A 12,313-nucleotide genomic window follows, 5' to 3' on the forward strand; every position below is an offset into this window, starting at 1 on the left:
GGAGGGTCTGCGGGCTCTACCTAGGTTAGAAAGGATCTCCAGTAGGCCCTGGGTGATTGTGACAATCTGGTTTTTGAGAGCCGCGGGGCGTTGTGACACAGAGTTGAGGGAGGGGATGGGGGTATCTGGGGTAGCGCCAGGTGTGTTGTGGTTCGGGTTGGGGGGTTGAGGGGTCCGGGGAGAGGACAATGGGAAGGGGAGGGAAAGGTGCAGGGGAGGACTTTGAGTGACTGTGAGCTGGGATGGGACTCGAGGGGAGGGGGGTTCCTGAAGGCGGAGGAAGGGGAGGGGAAGGGACAGGGGGAGGCTTTGAAGGACTGTGAGCTGGGATGAGGCTCATGGGATCAGGTTGAGGGATCAGGGTGCGGTTGATGGGATCAGGTTGAGAGATCAGGGGAGAAGGCGGGGGAAGGGGAGGGGAAGGGACAGGGGAGGGCTTTGAGTGACTGTGAGCAGGGATGAGAGTCGAGGGGAGGGGGTTACTGAAGACGGAGGACGGGGAGGGGAAGGGACAGGGGGAGGCTTTGAGTGACTGTGAGTTGGGATGAAGTTCGTGGGGCGTGAGGTTCCTGGAGGCGAGGAAGTATTGTCAGTGGGGGGATGAGGGAGGCGGTAACTGGGGGAGGTTTGGCTGTTGGAAGAGGGGATTGAAGGAGGGTTTGGAGTTTCCTGTTGTGGCTGATTGGTAGTAAATGCCCGTTGTGAGACAACGGGGCGAGGGGGGGCGTAGCAGGCAGGAAAGATATCACGGAGGAGAGGATCATAGTCTTCTCTGTTAGTAGTGAGGGAGGGCGGAGAGGGGGTTGCGGCGTGGTGAGGTAGGGTTGGGGAGGTTGATCTTAATGTGGGGAAAAGGACGTCGAAGGCTTCAAGGTTCTCGTTATTGGCCTGGATAAGGACCGTGCCGTTGGTGTAGATTGTCACCGTAGTGTAGCCTCTACCGACCGATCTAAAAGGGAGTATAGTGGTAAGTTTTCAACTATGGGGAATGGATGTGGTTTTGGCGATAAATAGTTGCGTTCTGATCACGGAGATCCAGTAATCAGGTCTCTCAGTATGGAATATAAGGTCCATCTTAGTCGGACCATTTGCAGACGAGTGATAGATGTCTGTGATTAGGGTTTCCCTATGTTGACGGATAAGTTTCTGTTTGAAAGAGCATCTCGATTTAGTAGAGAGGAGGGGGGGAAGATGATGGTGAAGGAGGTTAAACGCGCCAAAATCAGAGGTGGCCACAGCTGCCTATATGTTATGTGTAGAACGTGCACTGATCAGACCGAACAACAACCACTGTGTTGAAATAACCTTGAAGTCCTTGGCACTCACTGTTCAGACAAAGCTTACCAAGCAATGCTGCTACTATAGGAAAACATATTATTCTCGTGTGAAGCAAAATAGTCCGCTAGACTCTAAACATTTATAATAATGTGTGCTGTGTTGAAAAGGCAGCAGAAAGGAAAAATGGTGTTTAAAGTTCTAATAAGTTCATGCTAACTTAATACAGTGTAAATGCAAGGCTCATCCCCATGACAACAGATTATGCGCTGTTCACCGCCCCCACACAGGGTTAGACTGGTCTATAGTGCAATCAGGGAATGCCCAATGACCTGGTCTAAAGGGTCAGTGTGTGGACTGGATTTTTTGGCTGTTTATGGGTCTGTTTTATTTTGCTGTCCCAGGTCTTTTTCTGTCCTAGTCGGACCCTGCTCCCATGCACAACTGCAGAGAAAAGAAGGGTGGGTGCAGAAAGAATATTCTTCAATATGAAATGTGTATGGGAGTGGGTTGCACTTACTTTATTCTTGTCACAAACCTTATCTTATCTGGGTTAAAGAAATCTGAAGCGCCTGCCATGGCCTATGTGTAAGGAATGTGATCCAGAAGGCCTAAAGTCATGCCATCCAATTGTGTTCTTTCATGTTTAACTTTTGCTGTGCTCACATTTAGCTGTTGCTGTGCTGTGAAGGAAGGCGAGGCGTGTCATGGGCTTGATGCCAATAGAAAGAAGGAAGGCGAGTGGGTGTGGCTACCATCAGACATTTAAACCTCTGAATGAAAGACCAGGTTCCAGCATCTATCACCTCTTGCTGAATATCTCTCCTCTTGCAGAATATATCGCCGTAATAATGCAGTTTGTGTTTTTGTTTTGTTTTATTTTATTTTATCAGCCTACAACAGTCAATAGCGGGTTAAAGGACCGGCCACCAGAGGTCGACCTCCCCTTTCCAGAAAAGTAAGCAAAGTGCATTGTTGTGCAAAGAAAACCTTTCTGTATTTTCTTTATTTCAAGCAAATGTTACATTGAATATTGAATAAGTAAATTGGGCAACAATTATAAAAAACCTCGAAATTATGTAATAGAAATGCATTACGGGTCACCTCAACAATGTATCATGTCAGGCAAATTACTGCGTAGCTGTGTTGTGTATTGAAAATGAGTTAATGGCACATTTAAGCTCCAACTGCAAATTTACTCGCATTGAAAACTTGTTTGTTTTCTGAAAGACAGTTGTGTATGTAGCCTGAAGTATACAGTTCCCCAGATGCAAAATTCGTGCTGTTCCTTTTTTTGTAAAATATACATTGTGAACAGGCGTTTGTGGTCACTTGTGCACTATGTATGTCTTTCTGTGCCGAAACCTAATAGATTCAGGGCCATATGTACGACAAAGTGGCAGAAGCGTGTCGTCAGCCTCCTGACACGCTCCGGCACTTCAGAAACGCAAGGCTGCACCATATTTACAAAAATGTGGTACAGCTTTGCCTTTCCCCCTGCGATGGCGCTAAGTTTCACAACTTAGCACCAATGCAGGCACCCTTGCAAGGGTGTCTGTGTGCAGGGGAGCATTGGTTATGTGTAGAAAGCTGTCCCTTCCTGCACATAAACAATCCTAAAATGCCATTCTGTAACTTTCATGTGTGCTGCTTCATGCAGCACACATGAAAGTTACAAAATGGCATTTTTAAAAAGGTTTGTTTATATATGGGAAGGGACACCTTCCTGTACATAAACAAACCATGGCATTTTGCTTTTTCCATATGTGCTGCACAAGGCAGCACACATGGAAAAAGCAAAACCGAGGAGAAATAATGCATTTCTCCTCATTTTGCCACCTTAAACAAGGGTTTACCTGGTCTTAATTTTGGTGCTGCCTCCTATATACACCACCCTTGTACATAGGGGGCAGCATCAAAGGCAATTGGTGTTGCGGTGGAAAGCTCACCACAACACCCACTGCACGCCCCTTTCACGGTAAACGTGGCGTGAAAGGGTGCCTTATGTACAAGGTACGTGAACGTCAAAAAAAGTGATGTTCCCATGGCGATAGGGGCTTATACATATGCCCCACAGATGTAGAATTTTGCAATGGAATTTTGTCACCATGGTGTAGTACCTTACTCTTGCAATGTCGAAGGTGTTCCTGCCTGCCAAATGTCCGCCGGGCCAACAGCTTTCCTTTGCACTTCCCAGGAACTGGTGTCACGTGCATCAAATTTTCAATTTGTTTTTTGCTTTTCAAAATAAAATTCCCAAGGGCAATTTATTATGGAAAATAAATAAAACCAATGACCCCCTTGCCATGGGAGTTTTCTCCCATGGTGTTGGGGTCATTTTGCAGTTTCCACTGCCCCTGGTTGTCAGGCTTTACTTGGTGGTAACAGACAGTGAAAACTTGCCATTTCTCCATCCTCTCTAAATAGGGAAAGCAGACAATTGGAAAAACCGTCAGTGGCCACTACTTTGTTAGGCTATCTGAGGTGAGGTGTGTCAGTGGTGAAAACAGATTAGTCTCTGCAGCAAACAAACTGAAGGTCCACCTGACTGTAAATGAGGCTGATGGACCTTCAGTTTGGTAGTGAGGGTATTGCGTCTGGGTTGCAACGGAGCTCCTCTAAACTATACATTGGGCCTTAAGATTCATGGGCCCTGATGTATGATCGGAATGGATGCAAACCAGTTAATATTTTTGCACATTGATTTGCTCAGCTTTTTGAGATGCTACCAATCTGCTCTACCACTCAGACATATATCAAAGTATACCTTTGCTGGTGGTTGCAAGAACTTCTGCGTCATTAATATTAATGAGGCAGCAGGAATGTTGTACCACCCTACAAATGTCTGAGAATGCAGATCTCCCTTCCTGATTTCCATCCCTTCAATGTAAACTTTTTTGAGGTGCCAAGTCTCTGAGAGGGACATGGGATGCTCTTAAAAAAAGTACATTGAATGAAATTAGGACGGAAGACAGTAGTCCTCTAAGCCACTACCTTTTCACCTGAGACTGCCAACGCAATTCCAATAAGGATGGCTTCCTCTTTGCAACTCAGTTACCCCCCCCCCCCCATCTAAAGTGACGGTAATTGATCAATTGTTTGCAACTGTAATTGGGATCATAAACCATTAATACAAGAACAGTACCTCTTTTACACTCACTCATACTTGTGATTCTGAATTGGTCACAAAAGCCCTTTTCTGAGTTGTAAAAAAATTCTTGGGCTCATAAAATGACATTTTTACATTGCCCAAAGATATTTTGTGTTCACAAACCCTGAGGTTTTGATTTTCACAGGTTTTGTGACCACTAAACACCTTTGTACTTCAGGCTCTTACTGTTGCAGAATAAGGTAAGAGTTGCTCAATTCAAATATAAGTTCTGCTAATTTTGTCTAGTAGGAAGTATGCCAAAATGAATGAGTATTGTCCCTGAACAAACATGCATCGTTTAAGGCACTTTCAGTCCTGCCTAAAAGATTGAGATGCTTGAGTAATCATCTTTCATGACAGTTTTACAGAAACAGATTTAATTGTAGATGCTTTGTTAACTTCTATGCACATGAACGTGTGCGGTCTTTGTACAAATGTATATTGATTGCATTTACTAAAACATTTGACAATTGGTTTTCAAAATAAAAGATTAATATAATAAGCAAAATCATGCATTAATTAAAAGAAAGTCGTTTCAAAATTCATAAAAGAAACGTCACATAAGACTGTACCAAGAGTCCTTAATTTATCAAAGAAAATAATTACTTTACAAAATGTTAATCAGTTTTAAACTGAGTTGCATATGCTTCTGATAAAGTACTTCTAAAAAGTACAAAAAGTAACATACAGTTCATTAGAAGGTCCCTGAATACATATTGCATAGGCTTGCTTGCCTTCAATAAAGAAATTTGCACTTTCCAAAAAAACATCTGATAATATATGAACTGGTGAAGGACAATCTTGAATACTCTGTTATGCTGGCAAAAGTAGTGAGTGCTGCAAAGAACTGTACATTTGTTTAACAAAGTTTATTTACAATGCATAAAAGGTTGTCACACTGGTCAAAGATTCAGAATTATGATGTTCATTTTAAAAGATTTTGGAGCTTATTACGATGTCAGGCTGAAAGTCTCCGCCCCACACAGTCTCGGATTCGGGACCAACTGACTTGCAGTTGGTGGTTCCGACCACCAGATTACGATGAGACCGAACACTGTTCAGTCGGATTTCCATTGTTTCCTATTAGAGCTTGTGTTACGCCTGAGAACCAGCAGTAACACAGGCTCCAATGGGGCAATGGGGTGTGTGTGTGTAAAACCCTGTACCCTAACGCAGGCACCCCATGATGCCTGCCACACAGTACAGGGTTTTACAGGGGTTACCTTAGGTACACCCCCTGCCACCAACTGTAGTCCACGGGGGCTTGGGGGCCCTGCCAAAGGCCCCCAAAGTCACTTTCTGACAGCCCTTTTGAGTCAGAAAGGTCGGCGATGAAAGGCTATTGGAAACCAACATCATAATCCTGACAGCGGAAAAGCTGTTAATAAGGGGCTATGGTGTGGTTCTGACTGACAGGAATACTCCATGAGCCAGTCGGATCTGAGTCGGAATGACTGGCCAGTTCACGTTCCGACCTCAAACTTTGTAATCAAGTGGTCGGACTGTAAACCGACCGAGTTGGTTGGAAGAACTCCGACGCGGTCGGGAAGATTACAACTGTCGGGCGGAGGCTTTCAGCCCGACATCGTAATCGGCCCCTTAACTCTTTGCTTTATTTTACAAAAATGTTCTTGAAAAAGCACACCAATTTCATTGTCACTCACTAAACTAACAGTTTAAATAAATTACCAAAAACGATTTTAAGCTGCCGAACCCCAACATTTACCATGTGTTAAGCCATAAGCAGCCTTTCCTCTTGATTTTACAAAAGTTATGGTGAAACATCAAGAATGCGTTTCTCGCCACCATTTACCACCATTAAAACTGTTTGAATAATAGACACAACAATTTAATCTATGCCTGCTCTGTACTTTATTCCGTCCACCAAGATTGGTTCAGTTCTCAAGATTAGTGTATCAGTAAGATTATGAACGACCATTAATTAATCAATTTAAGGCAAAGCACATTGCAATAACTAAACACCTTCTAGACATTTACTGGTGTGTTCTCATCATTGAGGAAGCTCCCCTTTGTGAGCTTTTGTATGCTTTTGGGGCAGTTCATGCTTAATCTAGCATAACATTTTTCCATAAACGACATCCAGGTCATATTTGTTTCCTTTTTTCTAACATGTTGGGGATCACTAAGGTGCCTACAGTTTTTAGGTCAATCCTGAGCCAGTGCGCAAGCGCTGCTCTGGTGAAGATCTGTTGTAGTTCAGTATAGGAGAGAAGCCCCACCCATATTTGTCATTGACTTGTGTCTTTTTCCTTCGTAAATGCTGGCTTCTGATTCCTAAATAAGCTTGTTAGTCCCTCCTTAGTACGGCCATGTCGTCATTAGTGACCTCCCATGGCTACTGGCCCCTTTACTTGGTTGTTACACATTGTATGTACTATTTTATATATTGAGTTTCTCCATTAGGCATGACGACATGCTGTGCTTGCCTTCAGCCGACCATGCCCGCTTTCACTTTCAAAATAGCCAGGATAATGGCGGCCGTTTGCTTGCAATGCCATAGGTCCGGCATTTCAATGCTAGACCTATAGCATTGCAAATATGTTTTTACTTTCCTTGAGCTAATGTTGGGAATGTTTTCTCCCCAGTGACCTGTGGTCTAAGAATCCTTGTGCCGCTTGCCATGTTATGTGGCTGTAATCATTTCTTTTTCTGTGCATGGTTGTCTCGCTGTGTACGGGTGGCTGCCACCCAACTCTTTTCCTGACAAAACCTATGGGCGTGTCTGAGGGCTGTCCTGCCAGATGTTTGACCGTCCACTGGAACGCACACAATCTTGAAAAGGGGAGGGTCAACATTAAGTCCCGCCTACAGAAGGAGCCCTCCATGCAATCCACTAGCCACAAACTTCCAACACTCCCTTTTCCCCTCCTCCCAAAGAAAGTGTAGGAAGGAAATGAAAGAACCATGGGACTGGGAGGTGGAATCTGGTCTTGTAACAATACACCACACACCCCAAATGGCTGGTGCAGAGGGGCAGTAGCATGCAGCACAGAAGGGAATACGTCTCTCCTCTTCCGGTGGGGACACTCTGTGCTGCACCTTGGAGGGACCCAGACCTGCTGCAACAGGTTCTTGGCAGTGCCAGGCCTACTAAATATAGCTTTCAAGCGCAGAGCCTCATCATGTGCAGGGGTGACCCGGCCACCTGCTCCTGTTGCTGTGGCTGACAAGCCACTGGGTGCTCTCCAGAAACTGCTGTCCCCCCTGGGCAAGGGGGCAACCGGTATAAATTGCACTGGGGACTGTGAACGTTTGAACCCTCTGTCTGTGCCCATTCAGCTGCCAAAGGCAGATGGTTCCTGCCAAGGCATCTCCATATATCCCTCTTGCAGCTGCTGAAGCCAAGGCTTGTGCGCCTTCATGGTCCATGGTGTTATCCTTCACTCTTAGGTTGACGGTGTTCATTCTTGACCTGTGGCGTGTGTTCATTTCCCTGCACTCCCTGTTCTGTCAGCGCGCGATAGACCTGAGGTACCAGACGTGTAGCTGCTCTGCCCGGGCAGCTTGGGGACCTCACCATCCCCGGCTTGAAGGCAGGGCTCAGGCACCAGACAGGCAGCTGCTGAACCACCTTCCACCCCTTGCCCTTCTCTTCCAGGCATTGATGCAGACACAGGAGGGGCTGGGGATGGCCAGGCACCAGATGAGCTACCGGGGAGCGAAGTGAAGGGAACAGAGGGGGTGATGGGGGACCCCTCGGCTTCTCCCTCCCCTGAGGGGTCGACAGCCTCACCGGAGCACAAAAAGCAGCACAGGGTGAAGAGGCACCATCACAAGCACAACCTGAAGCACCAGTACGAGCTGAAGGAGATGCTGGGCAAAGGCACCTACGGTAAGGTGAAGTGGGTCATTGAGAGGTTCTCCCGCAGAGTGGTGATTCCGCAGCGCGATGCAATGCATGCATATATGCGATGCTGTACTGCACACAGTGCAGCACGCTGTGCTACAATGCTGTGCACTTCAAAAATACAGTGCAATGGACGACTGCCCAATGCATGGAACAAAGCACGTTAGAATGAACTGTAGTGTTATGTGTATCTGCAAAGGGCAAAATCACCTGCGATGGTATTGTGGGACTGAGCAGTAGTGTGAGTCTAGCCCCGCCTATGGTAGGTTGGTCATTCTAGTGCAACAAGGTGCACTGAAATACCTGCTATACATTATAGTGTTATGAACAGGAGATTGTTTGGAAGTGCATTTTAAGTTAATGCATTGAACTAGCTAGTTTTAACAACCATCAATTCACTAAGTGATAGAGGATTCAAACAGGACAACTAGCCTGTTGTTATTGTCGTGCTGTCTAGCTGGGTATGGCAGGTGGCAGTTTTTGTAAATCATAAACAGTGTGTACCGCCATTGTTTCTTTTACAAGTCAAGGACTGGTCAATTGGTTTTTTTCATGTTTTGTCACCTTATTGGTTTTGTATTCGTCGAATGTCGAATGTATTGGTATGATTATTGTTTTTTTTAAACTGTTACATTTAGAGTTCTTCTCCATGACATGAGTTAAATGATTACCGTGCATGTTCTTAAAATAAATGAACAAAGAAAAGGTGTAACAAAAACACCAAAACTACTTTAGCTATCAAAGTGTTTTTTTTAATGCATTAACTTAAAACGCACATCCAAACAATCTCCTGTTCATACTATTATTGTGGCCAAGTTTAGACGTATACATGGGCCCAACCCCTCCTTGTTGAAAAAATGCAATGTAGTACAGCGCAGTGCAAGGCAGTGTAACACAGCATAGACCAGTACACTACAAAACATGCTGCACGATACAGTACAGTTCAATCATTGTAGTAAAGTAATTCAGGCAGTACTGTGCAATACAGTTCTGTGTAAAACACAAACTGTACAGAACATGCAATGCAGTTTTGTAGTGTGCCATTCTATGACCAACATCAGTACAGTACAATACATTGGTATAGTGTAAGACTTGTGTATTTTGCACCAATCCATTCCCCTCTGTTTTCTTGCAGTTCTGCAAGTTTGATGCAGAAGTTCTCTCTCTTTTTATTTTTTTTCCGCTCAATGCTCTCTTTCCTCCCTGACTGCATAATGTTTTGGAGGCGTTCTGCTTCAGTACTCACCCAGGAGAGCAGACTAACTTTGTAAGGGGTGCCAGCGGCCTCCTACTTAGGCTCTGTGGGCTTCGTAGGCTCAGTTCATATTTTCTAGTTCACTTTAACCCCCTTGCCTGCCCAGCCTCCGAGGCATGTACTGTATGTTCTGTGTAATCAGGTGTAGCCTTGTGCTTGGTTGCAGGACTCATCTCTCCTTCCACCCCCAACATTGTAATTGTCTAGAACAGATTGTAATTTCAATGTGTCCTGTATCTCTGCCCAGTCCGCTCACATACTTCTACAACAGCATCCCCCGTAGGTAACACAAAGTTTCCCATTCATGCTGCCCCTGCCCCCGTAACACCCCTGCAATTGCACATCTGTACAGATCCAACAATGTGAGAGATGTGCCTGCTGTTTTATTCACCACAATCTTTATATGTTCACTTTAATGTTTACAATTTAGAACACACGAAGTATATGAAAAAGTAATGGATGGAATGCTTGAATTAACCCTCAGTCAGTAGTAATTACTTGGGCTGAATCCAGGTCCAATGTTCTTTTGCTCACCATGTCACCTCAGTTTTGGCCCAGCCATAATGCAAACTCCCAATGGGAGCTCAGAGGGAAAAAAAGGACCGGGTCGCCCTCCACTCAAACATAGAACAACAACAAAAGACCCTGTCCAGTGGACGTCAACTGGTGTCAGTTACTAGGGAAATAGAACAGTCTGTATGTACTGATAACTTCTCCAGGCCCCTACAATTTATGCGGGGACAATTCACTGCACTGCGCCCAGGTTCATGTTACAAAAGGCCCAATTTCCTTGGCAGAAACACCGAACAACAAGTTGACTGACCCACCTAGGTCAATGACAAAGATCCACACCCACAGTGTTGCATCAAATACTACTTAGAAAAAATGTGTGAGAAACAAGTGACACCTCACGGAAACACCACCAACGGGGTAACTGGTATGTAATTTCCAGACAAGCCCCTGTCTCATCATCGGTAGTCACTTGATTCTCAAAGAAAGAAGAAAGGAAGCGTCCAAAACAAACAACCAAAAACGTGTAACAAACAGTGGAAAGCAGAAAACATCTGCTAGTGACAAACACACAACATAAATAAGTGCATAAAACACAGCATCCAGTTCCCTTAGCCAACTTTATTCGTAGGGAAATGAGTGTATGCTGTACCAATAAAAAGGCTGGTAGCTATTCATGCATACCATTACCTAATGCCAGTGCCAATAGCTACCAGCCTTTTTATTGTTTGTTACACGTTTTTGGTTGTTTGTTTTGGACACTTCCTTTCTTCCAGTTGATCTTTCTCCACATCTCACATTTGTGTGATCCTGGGCACCTTTTCTTGCTTTGCCTAGGTCCCATACCTGTCAAAATTAGGTGTCCATAGACATGAGTTAAATACTAGAATGAACCTCTGCATTGCTATCAGTACATTTACATTTAAGCCCTTGCCTGATTTTTTATCTCAAAAACCCCCTAGAGTAGAGTGTTTTACTTACTTTGTGAGAAGCCCCTTAAGAATGGCTGAAGGTGCAGGCCCTCCCTAGATGCACCTGAGGGATATTAAGGACCGTGTGTAGAATGTCAGTTATGTGAGAATGATACATCCCAACATTTCTTGTTAAGACATGACACCGGAGTATGTGCTTTGACACTACAAAACTTGCATGTCAGCTGGTGAGAATACATGAACTCTGTTACACGACATCACATGAACTCTGTTACTCTTTGTCGCTGTGACACGATGCGGCCTACCTGTTTTCTGACCGGTGTATTTAAAACCCCTTACTTCGAGGCTTTGTGGGTTCTTTTAGGCAACAATTCATACCGTCTGGAATGTTGTAAGTGAAACAGTAGACGACGTGACAGCACTTTTAGACAACTGCTCGGAGTCCTCATAGAGTTGCAGGGTAACCTCGTGTCATAAGGGACATTCTTGATGTCATGTTCTAGGTTTTTCTTTGACAATGTAGTGCATTCTGAGAGCTAGTATCTTGTTTCAATTCAGCAGAACCAATTGGACCAACACTCCTGAAAACAATGATTTGTGAAAGGAAGACACATGAATGGACCACAGTGACCCTAAAGACACTGGGTATCTTGTAATCTCAGGTGTGCCTTGCCTTCCCATCAGAGTGGCAAAACGCTTGCTATGCTTCGGCAACCTAGTACCCTTCCACTTCATTGTATGTGTTTTACTTTATTTGATCTGTCTCTTTTAATCTCTCACTGGCACCCTCTCACTATCCTATTTCTTTCTTCAAGCCTCACTTGACCTCTCCCTGTCTCTTAATTCTCCTCTGTTTCTCTGCACTTCGTGTCGGTCCCTACCTCTGTCTGTGTATCTAGCTGTGTCACTCTTTATCTCTGTGGCTCTTATGTTTGTGTGTATATTGTGTTCCCTGGCTTTGCACCTTTATCTGTCTCTGAACGTTAGCCCTCTCCGTGACACCGTCTCTGTCCTTCTCTTTCTCTTTTTCTTTCTCTCCATCTCCATTTCATTTTAATGTAGATTTTCGTAATAGTCTATGACGGAAAGTCTTAATTTTATTAAAGACACGGAGGCGAGTATTATGCTTTCTTATCTTGCTTTAATTTCAACAGCAGCCAAGATAAGTTAGAAACTACAGTTCCCAGAGGGCTCAGTGGAACAACTGGCCAATGGGAATATAATAAAACCAAAACCTTACAACCAATCATAGCATAATAGCACAAATAACGTCCCTTCTGACTATGAACATTCCTCTATTCGTTGGCGAGCAGATCAGATAA

The 12,313-nt window shown here is 44.5% G+C and overlaps 1 long non-coding RNA gene across 1 annotated transcript in view; it reads left to right on the forward strand.

The window, feature by feature from the left end:
* Positions 1 to 2,089: 2,089 nt before the first annotated feature.
* The window catches only part of LOC144785365 (uncharacterized), a 470,352-nt gene continuing 460,128 nt past the window's right edge, over positions 2,090 to 12,313 (forward strand). Inside the window, exon 1 of the long non-coding RNA XR_013601842.1 lies at positions 2,090 to 2,233. This is a non-coding gene — a long non-coding RNA (uncharacterized LOC144785365). The remainder of the gene's footprint in view (positions 2,234 to 12,313) is intronic.

This window comes from Lissotriton helveticus, chromosome 10, assembly GCF_964261635.1.
Source record: "Lissotriton helveticus chromosome 10, aLisHel1.1, whole genome shotgun sequence".
Taxonomy (NCBI): Eukaryota; Metazoa; Chordata; class Amphibia; order Caudata; family Salamandridae; genus Lissotriton; species Lissotriton helveticus.